Source organism: Phoca vitulina, unplaced genomic scaffold (genome assembly GCF_004348235.1).
Source record: "Phoca vitulina isolate PV1807 unplaced genomic scaffold, GSC_HSeal_1.0 scaffold1, whole genome shotgun sequence".
NCBI classification, from domain to species: domain Eukaryota; kingdom Metazoa; phylum Chordata; class Mammalia; order Carnivora; family Phocidae; genus Phoca; species Phoca vitulina.
This window is the reverse complement of record NW_022589704.1, coordinates 48163954-48186153: the sequence shown is the minus strand read 5'-3', so window position 1 is coordinate 48186153 and position 22200 is coordinate 48163954. Positions and strand designations below refer to the sequence as shown.

The 22200-nt window shown below is 34.5% G+C and overlaps 1 non-coding gene across 1 annotated transcript; it reads left to right on the top strand.

The window, feature by feature from the left end:
* Positions 1-12095: 12095 nt before the first annotated feature.
* On the top strand, positions 12096-12202 carry LOC116638016. The gene has a single exon (XR_004300593.1). It is a non-coding gene; the product is annotated as a U6 spliceosomal RNA (small nuclear RNA).
* Positions 12203-22200: the final 9998 nt, after the last annotated feature.

Here is a 22200-nt window from a genome sequence, read left to right as displayed (position 1 = left end):
TCTATAGTGATAGAATCAGGGGCAATTTCATTTTCTTAATGAGATTCCTCCTAAGAGAGTTGGACAGAATGAGAGACAAGGTAGAAGATTTAACATGGTTATATTTTAAAAAAAGAATACCCCTGGGGGAAATGTTATTCCTTGAAAGGTATAAATTAAAAATAAACAGCAACATTTAACCTACAAAGTATTTCTTCTCTGAAATTAATGCCTGAAATATTGAAGGATGGCACTCCACTCTAGGGTGTATACCTTATACTTTGGTATAAGGATTATTTTGAGCTAAAGGCATCTGAAAAACAGTATAGGTACAAGAGGAGCACGCTGACCTCCCCTTTTCTTCCTGAAAGCAGGAGACAAAAATCCCATGTGAACAGTTCCTTTCCTATTTCAGGAGGGAAGAAACATTCTTACCACCAGAGAGGAGGAGCAGAGACCAAAAGAACTATACAAATAGGCATTATTAAAATAACTCTTCCTTTATTCTCTTCATGCATGTTAGTTACTTTTCCACAGTTGCCTGTCTTTGTTCAACCTAGTATAATGGTTAGGCAAAGCCACTTCTTTGGGTCTTCATTTTTTTATGGGGGATGGTTTCTCATATACATGTAAAAATCTGTGTTTTTTTTCCTTTTCATCGATCGTATGTCAATTTACCCCTCAGGCCCAGTCGGAGACCCTAAGAGGGCAGAGGTAATGCTTTGCCTCCCCTAAAACATTAAGACAATTTTAATACAATAGATCAATTAAAAATGATGGGGTTGATTCTCTTTCATTAATTGGGCACTGCACCTGCACTGAGATGACAATTACACATTTTTATTTCATATTAACCAAAATAGTGACTGGTTTAAAAGTATTTATATGTGTTAGTATATTGTACATATTGCTTAAATCCATATTATCTGTTAATATTTTATTCTTATTAGTCCAGCTTTGAACTCTTGGTGTCGTTCGAAAATTGCAGTAAAACAGTGATAACAATAAATCACAGAATATTCAAAAACATAACTGAAATATTAGGCCGAAGCTATCAAAACACTTCTTATTTATTTGTGACCAAATGGACTTCGGGAATTTTTCATGTTAATTTTAAAAATAATTTAGCACCTTAAATTTAATATATATAATTACATTAGAGAGATGATAGATGATTGATAAGTAGGTAGGTGGGTAGGTAGATAATAAATAAAAGCATAAGTAGTTCTATGATTACAAGTCATGCTGAAGTTTCAAATCAAACAGGAGCGATTTTTTTCTAATTCTGAATTTTTTCCCACAATTTCTTTGCAGTGTCATTTCCCCTCTTTTTAGTGATTATAGAACTGTTCTTAGCAGTTTTATTGTAGACTGTTTTTCCTTCTGCCCTTGCTTACCTTTTCGTAGATGATATCATCCATTCTGTTGGCTTCAATGATGTCCTCACCGATTTCTCTTCTGAACTTCCATTCTGAACTTCCATTCTGACCAGTCAATTCCACTGGAGTGTTTTGCCAGAATCTCAAATTCAAATGGGAAACAACTGAAGCTTTTAACTTCCCTTCCGAATTGGTCACTCCCCTAGTGTATAATATCAATGAGATAGTCTACTGTTCAAGCCAGAAACCAGGGTGCTATGCACACAGTCCTCTTCTCCTTCACGGATCATTCAACAAATCCAACCCATCACCAAACCCTACAGTGTTTACCTTTTATATCACTTTTAAATTCATCTACCTCTCCCCTACGGTGACACAGGTGCTATCATTAAAAGCCACTGGGGAAAATTTTACATTGCAGCACCTTCTAATTAGTTTATCAGCCTCTCTTCTTTCTTCCCCAGAATCAATTTCTTTTTCATTGTGAATAAAGAAAACATTTTGCAAAATTTTGACCTTGTCAGAAGCTTAAAATCCCTCAGTGACATTTACTTAGATTAGTATCTAAACTCTTGAACTTAGCTTACAAGACTCTATCCCTGCTGCCTCTCCAGCCACATAATAGGATTTTATTCTCATATCCCAAGCCTGTATCTATTTCCTGTTCCCTAAATTATACCTCTCCTTTCCCCACTCCAACATCATTCAGCCAACTTCTACCTACTCTCCTCTCTTAATCTAATCATCACTTAATCCAAGAGAAACTCCTAGATCCCTAAACCCTAGGGCAGGGGCCCTCCTATAGCCTTGAAGCCTCACAACACTATGCTGTGCAAACATTATTCTCATTTCAGAAATGAGGAGATTGCCTCAGAGCAGGTTAATAACATGCTAAAGCAAAAAAACATCAGAGATACGTTTTAAGGCCAATGTATTAAAGTCTCCTTATTTTAAATGTGCTGTCTCACTAATACAGGTATGTACAAAATAGGATCCATCCACGAGGCTGAAGTATGATCTGCATTTAATTTTTTTCCTTTTTTAGAAAAATTATTTTATTTAAATCCAAGTAATTAACATATAGTGTATTATTAGCTTCAGAGGTAGAGTTCAGGGATTCATCAGCTGCATACAACACCCAGTGCTCATTACATCCTGTGCTGTCCTTAATGCCCATCACCCAGTTACCCCACCGTCCTCCCCTCCTTCAAACCTCAGTTTATTTCCTAGGGTTAAGAGCCTCTTATGGTTTGTCTCTCTCTCTGGTTTCATCTTATTTTATTTTTCCTTCCCTTCACCCATGATCCTGTTTTGTTTCTTAAATTCCACATGTGAGTGAAATCATATGATAATTTTCTTTCTCTGATTGACTTATTTCTCTTAGCATAATACCTTCTAGTTTCATCCATGTCATTGCAAATGGTAAGATTTTGTTTTTTTGTTGATGGTGGAGTAATATTCCATTACAATATCTCTATCTATCTATCTATCTATCTATCTATCTATCTATCTATCATCTATTTATCTATCTATCATCTATCTATCTATTGCCTATCTATCTTTCACATCTTTATCCATTCATCTGTCAATGGATATCTGTTCTTCCAATCCATGAGCACAGAATGTTTGTCTATTTCTTTGTGTCTTCCTCAATTGCTTTCATAAGTGTTTTACAGTTTTCAGAGTACAGATCCTTTACCTCTTTGGCTAGGTTTATTCCTAGGTGTCTTATGGTTTTTGATGCAATTGTAAATGGGATCGATTCCTTAGTTTTTCTTTCTTCTGTCTCACTGTTAGTGTATAGAAATGCAACTAATTTCTATGCACTGATTTTATATTCTGCCACTTTGCTGAATCCCTGTATGAGATCTAGCAAGTTTTGGGTGGAGTCTTTTGGGTTTTCTACATAGAGTATCATGTCATCTGGGAAGAATGAGACTTATCAGAAAGAAAAGAGAAAGGACCCAAATAAATAAAATCATGAATGAAAGAGGAGAGATCACAACCAATACCACAGAAATACAAACAATTATAAGAGAATAGTATGAAAAATTATATGCCATCAAATTGGGCAATCTGGAAGAAATGGATGCATTCCTAGAAAGATAGAAACTACCAAAACTGAAACAAGAAGAAATAAAAAACCTGAACAGACCCATAACCATCAAGGAAATTGAAGCAGTAATCAAAAATCTCCCAACAGAGAAGAGTCCAGGACCAGATGGCTTCCTAGGGGAATTCTACCAAACATTTAACGAAGAATTAAAACCTATTCTTCTGAAGCTGTTTCAAAAAATAGAAATGGAAGGAAAACGTCCAAACTCATTCTATGAGGCCAGCATTACCTTGATCCCAAAACCAGGCAAAGACCCCACCAAAAAGGAGAATTATAGACCAATATCCCTGATAAACATGGACACCAAAATTCTCACCAAATCCTAGCCAATATGATCCAACAGTACATTAAAAGGATTATCCACCACGACCAAGTGGGATTTATCCCTGGGCTGCAAGGGTGGTTCAACATCTGCAAATCACTCAATGTAATACATCACATTAATAAAAGAAAGGACAAGAACCATATGATCCTCTTAATTGATGCAGAAAAAGCATTTGATAAAATACGGCATCCTTTCTTGGTTAAAACTTTCTTCAGTGTAGGGATAGAGGGAACATACCTCAATATCATAAAAGCCATCTATGAAAAACCCACAGCGAATATCAATCTCAACAGGGAAAAACTGAGAGCTTGTCCCCTAAGGTCAGGAACACGACTTGCATTTAATTTAATTTTCAAAACTACCAAGGTAAGAAACTCATTGGGGTATTTAAGAAAATATAGATGATGGTCATCCAAGATAAATCAAGCATTTCTAATGAAAAAAAAAATTGACATATGTTAAAATTTATTCCACTCATAAATATATTTAGCTTTATCACTCACCATCTATCTATACGTCTATCTATCTATCTATCTATCTATCATCTATCTATCATCTATCTATCATCTATCATCATCATCTACCTCAGCTACTACCCTGCAAAGCAATTGCAAAATCCAAATACACATATCAAATTCTCAGAAACAGTCTAGATTTAGTAATCTCTACTATGTTAACACGTAACATTAAAATATCAGCAACATAGACTGACAAATGTTACATATCAACTAAAGGTTACCCTGGATCAACTGTGGGCCTTCTCCTTGTGTCTTTTATCTAGAATCTAGGAGCTCCTGCTTTCCATGTTATATTTTTAGTCCTGAAGAAAAAGAGTAAGAGAACTGGTGGAAACATGCAATGACTCTTTTTTTTTTTTTTTTTTTTTTAAAAAAAGTGATGGGTTTTTTTTTTTTTTTTTTTTTTTTTTTTTTTTCTTTTTTTTAATGAGAGACAGAGAGCATGAGAGGGAGGAGGGTCAGAGGGAGAAGCAGACTCCCCGCTGAGCAGGGAGCCCGATGTGGGACTCGATCCCGGGACTCCAGGATCATGACCTGAGCCGAAGGCAGTCGCTCAACCAACTGAGCCACCCAGGCGCCCCATGCAATGACTCTTAAAACATCTGTTCAGATGTGGTCTGTGTTATATCTGCTCTCAGACATGGATAGATCCAATGTAATTGAGTTGGAACTTCAAGTCACACAACAGTGGGTTGGAATATGTGATACTCTTACTGAAGAAGAGAGTGATACTTTGGAAAAAATACTATTTTTGATAGCTATCTCTGTGATAAGATTATTTATTCTTCTATTTCTGCCTTCCTTCTCATAAGTCTTCACCTAATCCCACTTATTTTTGCACTATTAACTGAGTAGAGGAAATATTGATGAAAATGTTATAGAGTATGCAGCAGATACGTGTTTATTGAACTCCATTACAACATGGAACTTCAAAGATGCCTAAATTACTATTACTTCCCCAAGTTTCATTTTTGTCAGTTTGTCAGTGAAAATTATTTTTGCAACAAGTTTCTATCCATCATTTCTTTGGTGATTTATCTTCAGACTCCTCAGAGGCTCCTCTCTGTTTGACTTTTTTCCCCCTTATATCCTGGAAGCAAAGGAAGTGAAACTTTCATATATTTCCAATTATTAGCCTCCTTTCCCAAGGAAAGACTTTTTTCTTCATAGCGGATCCATTTGCTTCTGATCAGATTGTAATTTATCCCTAATCATTTTAGTTTGACAGTAGGAAGTACTGATGAAATACGCCAATTGAATCTACTCCTAGAGTCATCTCTGCTTAAAGGTACATGGCATGAGTGTGCATGAGGCTGGTAGTTCCCAAGTAGAAAATGCCAATTTATTTCCAAAGAAAGGAAAACAAATAAAAATTGAGAATTACAATCAATCATAAATCATCATTTTTCTCTCTTTGGCAATACCATTTGTTAATATTACATTTTATAAAAAACAGGAATGGGGATGAGAAATAAGATGATAGATGATAGATGATAGAGATGATAGATAGATGATAGATAGATAGATAAATAGATAGATGATAGAGGATAGATGGATGATAGATAGACAAATAGATGATAATAAATGATAGACACTTAGATAAATATAGATGTTTATCACACAAATTTGTATAAACAAAGCTAATGATGTAATCAGTATTTCCTTATATGTGTTAGAAATTAGAGAGAAGTAATGGAAAAAATCCAAGTTTAATTTTTAATCTTAAAATATTAGTTATGTTCAGTTTTGTTGAAATATGTTTTCAGAGAATCACATATTGACTTGTATATGTAATTCCAATTAGAAATCAGATTGCATGTCATAAATATAAATATCTTAGATATTGTTTGCATTGTCTTTAAGAATCATCAGCACTAAGAACACCTACAAGTTGCAGATGTGAGCTTAACATTACTCATTGTCCATTGTTGTGTTTATAATGAATAACTTATAAGATCTTTTCAGAAGGCTCAAAACATATATCTAATAAATAAATAGCTTATGATTCAGTGCTTTAAGTATTTCCTTCAAGCACATAATAACCTTTATTTATCTTGTTTGATTTTCAAATTCTTTTTTTTTTTTTTAAAGATTTTATTTATTTATTTGAGAGAGAGAGAGAATGAGAGAGAGCACATGAGAGGGGGTAGGGTCAGAGGGAGAAGCAGACTCCCTGCCGAGCAGGGAGCCCGATGCGGGACTCGATCCAGGGACTCCAGGATCATGACCTGAGCCGAAGGCAGTCGCTTAACCAACTGAGCCACCTAGGTGCCCTCAAATTCTTTTTAATATATTCTTTTACACAATCTCTCATCTTAGTTAAAATACTCTTTTTGAAACTAATATTACAAACATATATATTATATGTCTTCTGACTGCACATGACTACAGTGGTAACACCTTCATTCTAAAAACGTTAATGCATTGCCAAGGGCGCCTGGATGGCTCAGATGGTTGGACGTCTGCCTTCGGCTCGGGTCATGATCTCAGGGTCCTGGGATAGAGTCCTGTATCGGGCTCCTTGCTCGACGTGGAGCCTGCTTCTTCCTTTCTCTCTGCTGCTCCCCCTGCTTGTGCTCTTTCACTCTCTCTTAAATAAATAAATAAAATCTTTAAAAAAATAAATAAAAACATTAATGCATTGCCAAAAGACGAATAATTCTTTTCCTATGACACTAGCAAAAGTGAAGTTATTTTTGCATGTGCCCTTCCAATTACTATACATGCATATTCATCCATTTGCCTAATCAAATATTATTTATTGCCTACCATATGCCAAGCTCTATTTTATCAACGGAGATATGGTAATGTAGAAAGCAGATAATGTCCTTGCCATTTTAGATCTTATCTTGTAGTGGGAGGACACAACAAAATATGTAAACAAAACCAAATACATCAACACACTAACTTCAGAGAGTAAATAAGTGCTATGAAGGAATCGGATGATGTAACAGCAGAATACTATGGAATGTGGCCAGAGAAGGCCTCTCTGAACATAGCATATGTGAGCCAAAAAATACAAGGTCATAAGAAAGCTAAAACTTACTCAATGGCTAAATAATTGAAACCATGTAGCTCATAAAAAGTTGTTCATATTTTTCTCTAACTAGTAGTCTTTTTTTCAGAGAAGTAACAAAATACATTTTTAAATGATTGTTCTTAAAACCATGTGAAGCTGACTAATTGCAGAAGTACAGAAAGGACAGCAGAGAATCCAGTTAGGTGGCTATTGCAGTAATCCCTGTGACTTAGACTAAATAAGTGGCAGTGAAAATGGAAAAAAAGATGGGTTTGAGTTATTTTTTGATAGAACTGAAAGGACTTGTGTTCACACTGGATGTGACAGGGGAGTGAAAAAGAGGAATCAAGACCTAACAAGTTTTTGCTTCAGCATCTGTGTCGATGGTGGAGCCATTTGTTAAGATAGAAAGAATTTGGGAGAAGCAGGTTTGAGGGAAAGGCGATCAAATTTTAGATATGATACATGCTAATATAAAAAAAAAACAATGGGAGATATTAAGAAAATAGTTAGAAAAGATATTTTGCAACTTACAGTGGAAAGCCTATATACAGATACATATTTTGAGGACACGTGAATCTAGATGACTCTAAAAACATCTAGGTCTCTAGGCAGGCCTAGAATTATGTTCTGGAACATCCCAACATTTAGATTTCATTAGAAGATAGAGGGTCTGGCAAAAAGGATGAAGTGAGTAAAAAATAAAAAAAATAAATAAGAGAAAATACTATCATATCAGCATACCATATCGTATTTTTAGAGAGATGAAGTTCTAAAGAAAGAAAAATGATGCTAAGATTAAGAACTATGCCAAGAGAAAAATACTCATAGGATTTTACATTATGGAAGGTGTTGAATCTGATAAGATCAGTGTCATTGGAGTGGTTGACAGGGAAGTAAATTGAGGACAGATTAATACCAAAGGAGAGTTGAAGAAATGGCAACAGGAGTTTCATCAGCCCTTCAAAACATATAATTTGTGGAAAATGATTTTTATAAATGGAGAGGTGATAGTTGTACCTGAGTGGGAAGGAAATTATTATAGATTCAGTCACAAAAATAAAATAATTTCAAAAGCAAAGTTCTTGAGAAAGTAAGGGCAGGTTGGATCCAAAGCATGAGCATGGGTTTGGAGTCGTATGTTTGGCCCACTATAGAAGCAGAGAAGTTTATCCACTGTAACATTAAAGAAAGATTATACAAGTAAGAAGGGAAGTAGTTTTGTAGATTTGGCATTATATAACAGAGGGAGTTTCTGTCTGATTGCTTCCACTTCATTAAAAGACTTAATATATGTAAAGCTCTCAGAACAGTGCCTGGCCCCAAGCAAGTATAAGTGTTAGCTATTAATATTTCTTGATGAAGTATGAAGCAAAGTCATCAGCTGAACATAATGGGGTGGGCAGAAAAGTGTAAGAAAAAATGTGAAATAATCATTGTTAGGAAAAAAATACTTCATTACTTCTGGAGCCCCACCCTCGGAACCCCCCCACAGTGTGTAAAGGATTTTATTGTGTGACTTTGGCCTTTCTTGGTACTTTATGCATTCTGCCCTGGAAGAGGTAGAAAACCATATCTTATTGATAAATTTTGAAATAACGCACCAATAATGTATAGTTTGGTTTCATCTAAGTTTCCTCTTGGCATAATCTCTTTGAGGTGAGCAAACTCCTTTCCTCCTCCTTGCCATGACATTAACTTATTTCGGTGAAATCTCCAAAGTTGAGACCTGTCCTGGTCCATCACTGCCCTACACTAGAGTTTATTATGAGTAGATCTACTTACCTATAAACATGAGCCATATCTTCCAACTTAGACTTCATCATTAACAAAATTGATCATGTAGCTTCTGTCTATGACCCCCTTGTCTTTTTCATCACTTGGTCTAGAGCAGAAGCAAGGAACAAAGAAGATATTTAACCAGTCTCCTTAGAGACTACTGATATCTTCCTAGAGATTACTAGTTGTGTAGAATTGGGCAAATTAATTAATATATCTTTAAATCAATTTCCACATCAATTAAATATGGATAATAAGAGAATTGATTTCGTGGGGTAGTTTTGAACATTTATAATAATGATTAAAAGTATGCTTGCAAGTTAGTACATGCTTTACAGTGTGAACTCTTCATTTCAATATAAGTCTATATTAAAAGTAATAGTGGAGTGAAACCAAAGATCAAGGGTAGAAAAACAAGAGCACAGGGAATGGTTGGAAAAAGAGGAAGAGAGTATATTTAGAAAGAGGAAGAGAGTACATATTTAGAAAATCTTAATTAGTCCATGAAACTTTTGGACTCAACTGGGAGATAATTCTTGAAATGGTGTATCAAAAATCAAAAGCTATTCTCTACCTCATTTCCCAAGCTGTTTATAGGGAAGTTGATGAGTTAAATGGGGAAGGACTATAAATAGATGTTCAATCCAAGTTGACAACATGACACCATGAAAATGACAAGATTGTCTGCTGGGATCCAAATAGGATTCTATTGTGTTATTTGTTAAGCTTAGTGCTAAATATTCATCAATGTAAATATTCATTCAACAGTATTATTGATAGAGATTGTTGATTTGCTTGCTAAGGGAGACAGATTTAATTACAATAGTGCCTAGCACAACCATTGAGTGGTGAGAGGGTGATCACCAAAACTACATGAAGTGAAATTGTTTTGTTTCTGAGCTTTGTTTTCTCCCTCTACATCCCTTGAAAAGAAACAGAATGAGTTGAGATGAGAAGATGGTATTTCAGGCAAGGGGAAAATCATATGCAAAGGTATGGAGATAAATGAAAAGTATTTAGGAAGTAGAATCTTCCTATGGCACATATGTGCCAGTGTCAAGAAGTAAAAGTAAGCAAGCAAGCTAGGGATTTATTGTCCACAAAGAAGTTTGAATTTTATTCTTAAGATGATGGAAACCGAAATAAGATGCTAAATAAGGGAATAAGGGATTGGTATGAAAGTATTTGTTCTTTAGAAGTATATATATATATATATAAAGAATATATATATATTCTTTAGAAGTATACACACACACACACACACATACATACATATACACACACACAGATATACACATATATGTATGTATATGTGTGTGTGTGTGTATCTGTGTGTGTGTATATATATATACATACATGTGTATGTATATGTATATGTATGTATATGTGTATATCTGTGTGTGTGTATATATATATATATATTTTTTGACAGAATAGAATGAAGGCCTGTAAAAAGGTTATTACCATAAATCAGATGAGACTTGAATGGAGCCTGATTGTGGTAGATTGTTTTATCCTGTGTTCTAGGAAAATAACATATCCCTAGTCCTCATGTGGCTTTCAGTGATTCCCTATAGGTAACGTATACTTCCCTGGCCCACTGACTGGCTTGGTCTTGTGATTTGCACCCAGGAACTGTGAGTGAAGTAACAGAGTGTGAGTTCCAGGGAAATGCTTTAAGAGTCGGTGGGCATATCTTACCTTCACTCACTCATTTCCTTCTGCAACAAGAACAGTATGTCCCAAGAGGGGATTCTTCTTCAGCCCAGGAGTTAGAACGTGAGGGTTCGTGTGGCAGAAACTATAGTGGTCTACCAGCAGCTGCTGACCTCTACTGTGAAAGAAAAGGAAACGTTTATTGCTGGAGGCCACCGAGATTTTGAGTTTCTTGTTAGATCTATGGTATATTGACAAGATATACTTAAAATGGAATAAGTAAGAGTGAAGAAAGAGCAGATTAAAAGGGATATAAGCAGGATGATAAAAAGTAATGAATGGCCAAGAAAAATCAAAGGCAATTCTTAGTCTTCTGGGTGGATAACTACCACTAAAGTGCAGGCATTGGACTCATTTTATCCTCAACACCAGTGCTCTGCTGGGATGTCAACATTGTATCTTCATGTTACCTGACAAAGGACCTTATACTCTCAAAGTCGGTCCCACAACAAACCAGAGGTTAGTAGGAAAACAACGATGGTAACCTCATGCTTCATTATTAATGAAGAAGGAAGAATAAGTTTGTGGATAACAATGAATGGTAAAGATAAGATTTTCTCAGTTGTAAGAGATAGACCTCACTTTAAACATAATCAATTGATCCATGTCTCTGATATTTTCAAAGAATTAATCAGACTACAGTCACTGCTGGAACCAACATCTTCAAGTCACTGTTTTTCCTTCTACATATCTTGGATCTGATTTATTTGCATAGCTTAATTCCCAAACAGTTCTCAATAATAGGTGACAATACGGCTGCCTGTAATTTGAAGGCGATGATCACAGAGGAAGAAAAACCAAATTTAAAAAAAAACAAACAACTTATCGAAAAGGATCTTATTGGGTCTCTTTGGGCCAGGTGTCTGTCTCTTGGACTAATTACTGTGGACTGAGCAATGACTGACTTGAGGTGTGCAAAATAATGAGACGATCCCTCGAGAACTAAAGTTTTTAAAGGTGATTATGAAGAGTAAGCTGGGGATAGGTGTAATAAAATATGAAAGATGCCACTACATACGGTAGTTTCTTACAAATTTATTTTGAGCCTTACATGATATAACCAGTAACAGTGGATATATTGTTGGAACTCAGAAGAAAGCCCTGCAGTGAAGCTACAGATTCTTAAATCACTGACAGATAGATGTCAATTCAAGTCTTAAGTTTTTCTGTTCTATTTCTATAATGTTTTTGGTGAATTTCACATTCATTTATTTTTCCAACTTATATTTAAGTATCCTTCATAATTTGAAAATTAATTTGAATTGTGCTTGCTCCGGCAGCACATATACTGAAATTGAAACAGTACAGAGCAGATTAGCATAGCTCTTGTGCAAGGATGACACATAAAAATCAATTTGAATAATCATTTATCAATACATTATAAACTCATATATACGTGCATACACACACACACCATGTTTGCCTTGATGGAAGCATATTATTTAAATTATCCCTTTCTTAAAATTTTCACCACATTGTATTTCTTCAAGTATCAAGTCATATCTTCACAATGAAACAGCAGGATCCGCATCATCATGTATAACCAGAGATGTGAAGAAAAAAATGAAACAATTTCAAGCAATCATGTTTAAACTAGAAGTATCTGGATCTTTGCTCAAATGCTCTTTTAAACTATTGTGAGGAGAAAACTCAAGAGCAACCACCTACTTATTATGGAATTGAGAGGTTTGGTATACATTACTTAAAAAAAAAAGATTAAAAAAACTGATGTTTTACACCCAAACAACTTGACCAGTATTTTTACTATAAGTGTGGTACAGTAAATGTTTTCTTTTGAACCTAAATGGAAGGAGCTCCTCGTTATAAGCATATGCCGGGTTAAAGGAAAGTGATATAGTCTTGGAACATTCAAACACGGTTAGAATTAGGACAAACTGAGTTTATTAAACCAGGTTGGCAAATGGCAAATAGAAAGAATAGGATAGTGTAAATGTACTAAGCAAAATAAGTGTTCTAGGAAAGACACTTTTTAAAAGACAAAATATAGCACCTGTCAGGTTAGCAATTATTCTAAACAGTCTGGATTAATGTTAATGAAAAATTCATTTTCTAAGTGCCCTGTGAAAAATAAGAATATAAATATTAATTCAAAGTTGATACAAGAATTTTTTTTTTCCAAAAGCCCTTTCAACACACTTCCCATGCAATTTAGCAAAGCATAAAGGTGCAATGTTGTGGCTTCTCCCTGACGATAAATGTCCCCTTTAGCCCTACACTTATATAGCTCATTAATGCACTTATATATCTAGGGTTTTTTTACATCTATATTTTTATTTTGGTTTCTATTTGTTTACAGTTGTTGCCCTTGACCATTCTGTATATGACAATCAATATAAAACAATTAAAAAGAGAGAAATGCTAAAAACATCAACATGAACAATGATACTCTTTTATATTAAGGCACATGACTGTTATTTATAGACTCTTGGGTAAAAAGTACCATAAGCATTTACAAAACCAATGATTTTTACAGAGTAGAATTTTTATTACTATTTTCCCTGAGAGTTTGTGTGAATTACACTGTTCTAACTGAAATTTTTCTTTGTTGTTGCATTTGCCTTTTTTGTTTTTGTTGTTATTAAAGATTCAAAGGGAAACTGAAGGAAACACTTGAGATGGCAATAATATTCACTAGTAAAAAAAAAAAACTTCAAATAAAAGGATTGCATTATAAAACTCAGTAGCAAGGTATTCAATTAAAAAAATAAAACACTTTGAAAAAAATATAACACTCTGTAATATGGTATCCCGTTGTGGAGGAAAAATAGGCAGCTTAGAATAATTTCTTTCCATACTGAGATGAAAGCAGGCTAACAAATGTTAAATGTGGAAAATAAATATTGAAATGTCATTGTTCAAACTAATGTATTTCATATACACCATCCTGCAATTATTATGATTTATGTTTAAGGAACTTGAAGTTTTTTTTCTTTACCTTCTGAATCTTCTTTATCATTTTCTGGTGAATTATATGCTGCAATATTTCTATCAGAATTCCTATAACTGAGACAACAGCAAAAATCTCCTTTTCTGTGAATATCCCCAACATTACTTTTTAATAGTCACAATTCAAATTCAAACAGAATATTATTATTGAGGTGATAATAAAAATGTTAAAATAAATTTGCTGCTGATTATGTTATGAACCAATGATGTTTTTTTATGCCACCAAGAAAAGCTGCAGTAAATAACGCAAGCATTGAAAACTGTTTAGGAACAATAATGACCAGTTTGGTGTATTACAACTTATTGATAAAGAAATATATCTATCCATAGACTCTATTTAACATTGATATACTCTAATATTTTCCCCTTCAAAAGATATATGTAGATAGAGATTAAAAATTGACTCAGTTATGTCCAATAATGTAGGCTTGATTGTCAAACTGATATATTGGTCTAAGAAAGTGGTTGTGACTGCAAACGTGACATCTCCCAGGAGAGGACCCATGCCAGGAAATAAGGACTTAGACCCTATGAGTAAATCAGCAATTTAGCAGCAAAGACTGTGGAAAGAGGTATGTAAACAAAACCTTAAAATATTTTTTAAAAACCCCAAATCCCTAACCCTTAGCCACAAAGAACATCATATTGGAACTGCCAAAGAAAAAGAACAAAGAGGAAAGATGTACTCTCTTATTTCGCTGACAGATCGCACGCAAGCTGGATGCCATGACGCCACAATGTCAGTTGTCGATATAGCTGTAGAGACCAATGGGAGACTGAAGTATTTATCAGTAGATAGCAGTGGAGTTTCTATTCCTGATGGAAGAACGTAATAACAGGCAGGCAAGAGAGAGAGAAAAGAGGAGGAGGAATGCGGGAGGGGAGGAGAAGGAGACAAAGGGGAGGAAGAACAAGCATAATCTTCCAGAAAAGAATAGCGGTGCTATTTAGAAAGAGACTGTTGTACCCGTCAGGAGGAACTGTCCCTATGGTGAGAGCCACATGCTCAGTGGGAGATAATAGATCAGGAGCCCTCAAAAGCGCATTGCAGTTACAAAGCAAAATAGCAGAAATGCTCAATAGAAGATACATTTTTGTGTATGTGAGCCTAAGTTCAGCTGAGCATTCCCAGATTTGATTCTATTTTCCTTTTGGTTGCGGTCGGTTGTGGTGGACGCTGTAGAAGCCGTATATTTTACATGTACATGTTTGGGCTGAAGACAGAGGACTTCATGTTAATTGAATACTCAAATTGTACACATACTCAAATTGTATGCATGAGAAATGAAGTTCTGAGAAACATGCATCATATTTAATTCCTAAAGATGAACAATATTGATTCCCTATGATTGAATATGAAACTGGGGCCCAATAGAGTAGGAGAATCCCTAAATAGTAAATTGGCATAACCTAAGAGCATTTGTAAAAGCTCCAAAATGATTGTCTTAAAAAGCAGTTATGATTAATGCTTTGGCTTAACTGGTTGCACTAATAGTTTGCCTACAGGCAGCTGTCAGCGAAGACTCAAAGTAACATTTTTTCTAACAGTACAATGAACAAAATACATCTATTAAATTATTGTCACAATAGTTTCTTGAACTATTCTCTTTCCGTATTTATATATATATGACCCAGAAGGCCTCACTTACAAAGACTGTCAAATTTTCAGCATAGAAAGTATGTATAAGATTTTCACAAGATTATCTTGAAATGCCTCCAAGTTGTTTCTGGCAAAAAAATGTGCCCCGAATTATAAATTCTTCTCTCATGTATTTCAAGTTAAAATTACACAAATATATGTAAAAATAACATATGGTGGGTAAAATGACTTACTCTCACAACTAAGAGAAACTGCTTTGCCTCATTGCTAAGGCATCAGTAAGACTCTTAAGATACATACAAGCAATATGAATGTCCTTTTTCCACCTTTGTGTTGCTCATAGTGCCTAGCGCAATAACTTACATCAATTAAAGTCTACCTAAATGTGGGCTGAGTTATTGCTGTTTTTGATTTTTATAGATATAGATATGATATAGATAGATATCAATAGATACCTTTTAGAAACTTCTGTACTTTTCTTGAAACTATAATAATTTCACAAATTTGAGCTTTCCTGGGGAATTTGGGTGTGAATTTGGCTGAGTGCATTTCCAAGCATTCTATAAAGAACTTATGCCATAAGTAAGAATCAGGGAATGTTATCAAGTATAATTCAGAAATGATATTGAAAGAAGGAAAAGAAAAAAGAAAAAAAAAAACAGAAATAAGACAAAAGCCAGAAAGTTGTGGCTTATGAATTATATGTAACCCAACCGATTTTTTTTTTTTAAGTGGCCAAATGAAGCAGAATATTCTGCAATGCTAAAGTCATAGAGACTTGGACTACTAACGACTAAAATACCACAGGTCTCTGTTATACATTTTAAATTCCCTTCACAAGCATTCATCGATGATATTCAACTATGATAAAGCAAATGCTACATTGTTAGAGGAAGAAATTATTAAAAATAACTCTCTGATGGTGGTTTATATTGCAATCAATAATTCCCAAGGAGCTCCCCATTGAATACTAAAGAATCTAGATCTAACCCAAGAGACTAAGGATGGCTTATTTCCAGTGTCATAGTAAATCAAACTGTGTGAGCCAAGCCACTCTTTTAATTGGAATTATGCCTTTTAATTGGAATCATGTTAAAAAGTGTACTTTGGGGATATTTAACATCTTAAAGACATGTAGTCTTTGCATTCACAAGCAAAAATGTTCTGGTTCTAGTGAATACTGTTTGTCTCTGCTCATATATTTTTATATACTTTTAATATATATTCTTGGACTTAATTAGTATATTTAATGAATTTAAACATGCTATATGCTTCAGTAGCATACCTAGCATATTTGACACTTACATAAAATCATTTTTTAGCACTCCCTTTCATGTTAGAGAAATAAGTAATAGATTTAGGAGTTTGACATCTTACAATAATTACATAAGTTTTTCACATAAAAAGAAAAATATTTCAAATACGGATAGAATTTATTATGTTAAATCTATACTCTAGGACAGTTTTACAATACGGGAAGGATAAAGCTGAGAAATCAATTAAGAATGCTTTTCCAAAAACCTGGTGAAGACGCTATGAGTACTTGAATTACCTATTTAATTGAAAATATACATCTGTTTTCATAGACATTTTTTGCCTTAAACATCTCTAGACAACTATAAATTAAATTTTTATATAAACTTTGCTTTTACGTGATGTGATCAGCACTGGTGTTATACGCAACTAATGAATCATTGAGCACTGCATCAAGAACTGATGATGGACTATATGTGGCTAATTGAATTTAAATAAAATAAATAAATGAATAAATGAATAAATAAATTTTGCTTTTAAGTATGTGAATCTGGTTTGGAATTAACAACCAATTTCAAGACTCAGTTACACCATCTAATAATAGTTACGGAGCTGATACTTAACTTGAGGAACCGAAGCTGTCACTGGTTTCCTTACCTGAGTAGGAATATTTGAGTTGATAGTCACATGTTGAAACCAGAGATGGCTTTTTTAAGTAGATTTATTTTGAAAAATCCTAAGGCAGGAAATATATCAGGCCAAATTTTGTGAAAAATATATACATAGTTCCCAGTGTAACTTACAGGTTTATCACTGGATGAGGCAATTGATAAGTTCAGGGGAATGGAATAGTGTGATTATACCCCAACCAGAGAGGGCACAACAAGGTTGGAATGTCATCCGAGAAGACGACTAAAATGACAGAGGTGAAGCAGGGGAGCTAGGTTCTTGTCTCACAGAGTCGAAGAATGAATCTCCCAGACAAAGGAGAGTGAATTAAAGGACAGAAGTTTATTAAGCAAGGATACAGAAAAAGCTCTCCAGGAGCGAGATGGGTCCTGACAAGGTTGCCAACGAGAGCCTCCACTGACAGTCTTTTGTTTAGAACTGACCAAGGAGCTTGTGGCCTTATTCTTGTGATGTCTTGGCTTGAGTAAGGACTCGTGATAACATCTTTAATGGCTTACTTCCTTTTAGGGTCTGGTTATTCTTTGTTGGTCACAGGTGACTACCATAAAAAAAACACACACACACCCCCCACACACACACGCCTAGGGCAGGGTGGTCTGGTTTGTTTTCTTATCTCTGGTTTCCTTACAATTCAGCATTTTTGGGATTTCTGTGAGCCTGATCACATAGTCCCCTATCTATTTCTCCGACCTAGCCCCACCTGTCCCTTACTCAGAGACGGAGAAGCCTATTTATACCTAACAAAATTAAGTCTCTGGTAAGACACAAAACACATCTATGAATCTTCAAGCCACCAGCATTTATTTCAAAGGAATGCTTCTGGGAATATCTGTAGTCATTTCCTTAAAGGCTATCTTTCAAAATTCTTCAGTCATTTGAAAATATCTTTAAAAGTTCTCATTTCCCATATATTCATATGATTCGAGGTGATGGTGAATCCGAAGGAGAAAGACCACTCATTTTCCTGGAATGCTAATTCCACTCAAAGATTATTATGTAAGCAGGATTTAAAACAATTTAACTGTAAATTTTAAAAAATATTTTATAAACTTTTAACTGCTTTATAACATAAACATGAAACAGTTGAAAAGTCTTCAGTACAAATTTTATTTATGACCACAAAGTAAACACAACAGTATAACACCAACAGGTTTCATAAATAGAATAATATCAGAAAACCACTTTATTCCTCTATCCCAATCACTAGCCCAACCTTCCTCCCCAAAGGTAACTGATATTCTTACTCCTAAAACCATTATTTAATTTTACCTGCTTTAAAGCTTTCTATATATAGATTGAAGCACTATGTATTATTTTGTGCCTATCATTTCACAATCAACATTTTGAGTTTTTATCCATTAGGTAGTAATCTTTTTTTTATTGTAGTATAGAATTCCATTGTTTGAATAATCCACATATCATTCTACTGTTGATGGACATCTAGTTTCCTTGAAAGTTTTGGTTGCAAAAATATGCTGCCTTGAAAGTGTTCATATCTTTTGTAGTATGTAGGTAGATAGGTAAAAAGATAGCTGATAGAGATATAGATTTACGAATATTTTGGATACACACCTAAGAGTGAAATTTCTGGGTTATATATATATCTCCCTTTTATAGATGACACCAGAATGTTTTCCAAAATGGATATACTAATTTATATTCCACTAGCAGTGACTGAGAATTTGAGCTATTTCAAATCTTTGTTAGCACTTTGTATTATTGATTTTTAAAAATTTACCCACTTATGTGGACATAAAAGGATCATATTGTAGTTCTAATTTGCATCTCCATGGTGAATAATAAGTTTGAACATATTTCCTTATTTTTAGACAGTATAATATACTCTTTTGTGATACGCCTATTAAAGTCTGTTTACACATTTTTCTTTCATATGCTGTTTTTAATTATTAATGTTCAGAAGTTCTTAATAAATTCTAGATGTAAGTTCTTTATCAGTACTTTGTTAAATATCTTCCCCCAATTTATGACTTCATTTTTCACTCTCTAAGTGGTATACAATATTTCCTAATCTTGGTGTAGTCTAATTCAACAATCTTTTCCCTTCTTGTTTGTGAATTCTGTGTCTTGCTTGCAAAAAGAAAAGTATGTTCCTACCTTAAGGTTATGAAGACATATTCCTATTTTTTTTTCTTCTGGAAGCTTTACTATTTTATCTTTCCAATTCGCCATCATTATTCATTTTTTAATCAATTTTGAGTATGCCACAAAGTTAAGGATAGTTGTTTCACTGTAGATAACCAAGAGTTTGATAAAAGCTTTTTTCCCTATTAAGTTTCACCATCATTTTTGTGGCAAATTAAGTGACTGTATATGTGTAGGACTATTTCTAGATTTTTCATTATGTTTTATGGATCTCCTTGTCTATCTCTGCCCTAGTCTACACAGGTTTACACCAAACCTCTTTCAGTTCATCTTTATATCTGGTAGCCTAAGTCCTCCAAGTTTATTTTAAAAGTTCCCATTGGATATTTCCTCCTTTGCTCTTCTGAATTTTGTACTGACATTTTTTAGGGAGCTCCTGATAGCCTGGAGCCTCTTCGGCTTCTAGAGAGACTTCTAGATCTGTAGAGAAGGTTGTGGCAGTTGCAACAACCTAGCTGTGGAACCACTAGAATGGTGTGGACTCTCAGGGAAGCTACACAGGCCAGGAAGCAGGTCAAGTCATCAAAGACATGGCTGCGAAATGTGGAGTGATACCTAAACAAATCAGAGATGTTGTACCTGGTAATGATAACCTCATGTCATATAAGAACAAGGTAATCTTACTTCTTCCCCAAGAAGTGAGATGCAAGTCTAATTAATCTTTAAAGATGGAGCCAGTGCCTGAGAATCGGGTGCAGTCCTCTGCTGCAGTTCGCTTGTGAGATGACACAATGGAATACATGAGTTTGAATCAAATAAATTCTCTATAAGAAGAACCTTGGGGGACATTGGGCAAATTTTAGCATGAACTGTGTCTTACATGATAAAAACATTTCTTGAATGGTGTAAGGTATGATAATGGTATGATGATTATTTTTTAAAAATAAATCCTTCTGTGTTAGAGATACATTCTGAGATATTTATGGTCAAAGGATATGATTTTGGGGGTATCGCTTTGTAATACTCCAGTGAATGACAAACACAGAAATATATGGGGAAGAGATACATGAAACAATATTGACCAAAATATTGATATTTTGAAGCTCGGTGACAGGTATCTGGGAGTTCACCGTGTTATTCTTTTGACTTTTGTATATTTTTGAAGATTTCCATAACAGAATAAAAATAAATGCATATTCTATTCCATTTGAAAGAAGAATATTTACATTAATGAACACAAAAAAATCCTTAGATTTACTCCTTCAGTGTAAACATGTAAAAAACCTTTTTAGATGTATGAAAGTCATCTATTTCAACCGCTGAGTTTTCCAGCAATAGGAAAATCTGTTAACATGTGTAGCTGCTGGGGCGCCTGGGTGGCTCAGTCAGTTAGGCATCCAGTCTTGGTTTCGGTTCAGGTCATGATCTCAGGGTCCTGGGGTCAAACCCCTCGATGAGCCCCTCAAAGACCCATGTATCAGGCTCCACTCAGAGTCTGTTTGTCCCTCTCCCTCCCCCGTGCCCCTTCCCCTTTGCCTCTCCCCGCTTACATGCTCTCTCTCTCTAAAATAAATAAATAATAAATAAATAAATAATAAATAAAATCTTTTAAAAAAGCATATGTAGCTGCTAACCAATTACCACCCGTTGTGAAAGGAAACACAATCTCCAAAACATCTAAAATATGAAGTTACTCTATTAGCATCACTAGGCAAATAGCCTTATAGAAGACTATAAAATAACATGATGAAAGAAGAGTTTTATTCAAACAAATGTATTTGAAATATTTTTGTTTTAATGTTTTCTTTCTGTTGTGTTTTTAAACTCATACAATGGTGTATTACAATTTGAAATATTCAATGTGTATTCTGATGTTGCTATTATAAAAAAGTTTTTCTTTCAAAATAATTTCTTATCCCTTAGAATTACTTACCAGTTATTTATTTCATGATAAGGCATTCTTCATTATTATTATTATGGTAATGTACCCCTGGCTTAATTTGTCTATGATGAAAACATTTCATATTACCAATTTTCTTCTTTTTTTTTTAGTATAGAAGTGATTTTATTTTATTCCCTTTGTTATTATAATACAAGTGATAAATTCTTGAGCCTAAAAAGGAAAAATGTTCCCTTGTAAGTAATTTGTAATCATGAGAGTTGCGTTTGAGGATGGGATTGGGTACTAATATCTTACCACTCTGCTCTTTTCAGTTCTGAGGTTTAGAAATAAAATATAAACACAGGGGACAAAAAACGAATGGAAAGAAGTGCTACTTTATTAATGTTTGGGTAGCACTCTAATAGATTTTGATGGAATTCATAGCTCAGTCCCAAATGCCTAACAGGAACCTCCAGTAGCTTTTCCTCGCAATTAAGTTTGCCAACTCCATAGAACAGGCTGTGACTTGAAGTAACCGATAATTCTCACACAGAGATGCTAGGAGAGAGTGATAGGCTGTCTGAACCTTCCTTAGAGGGTGGCAAGTCTTGGAAGTATCTACCACAGGAGGAAGTACAACCAAGCGTATTACATATACATAGGAAGTAGCATTAAAGGCAAGAGAATGCATTTATACCTTTAGGACACACGTAACCTAGCCACTTACTAAAATGTGCTGCCGATGAAATGACTTAGTTCCAAAAATACTGTATTTGTTCCACTAGTTGATAACTGTACTTGAATCCCCCTCTAAATTTCTTTCCTCAAGATAGCTAGATAGGTGGGGCGCCTGGGTGGCTCAGTTGGTTAAGC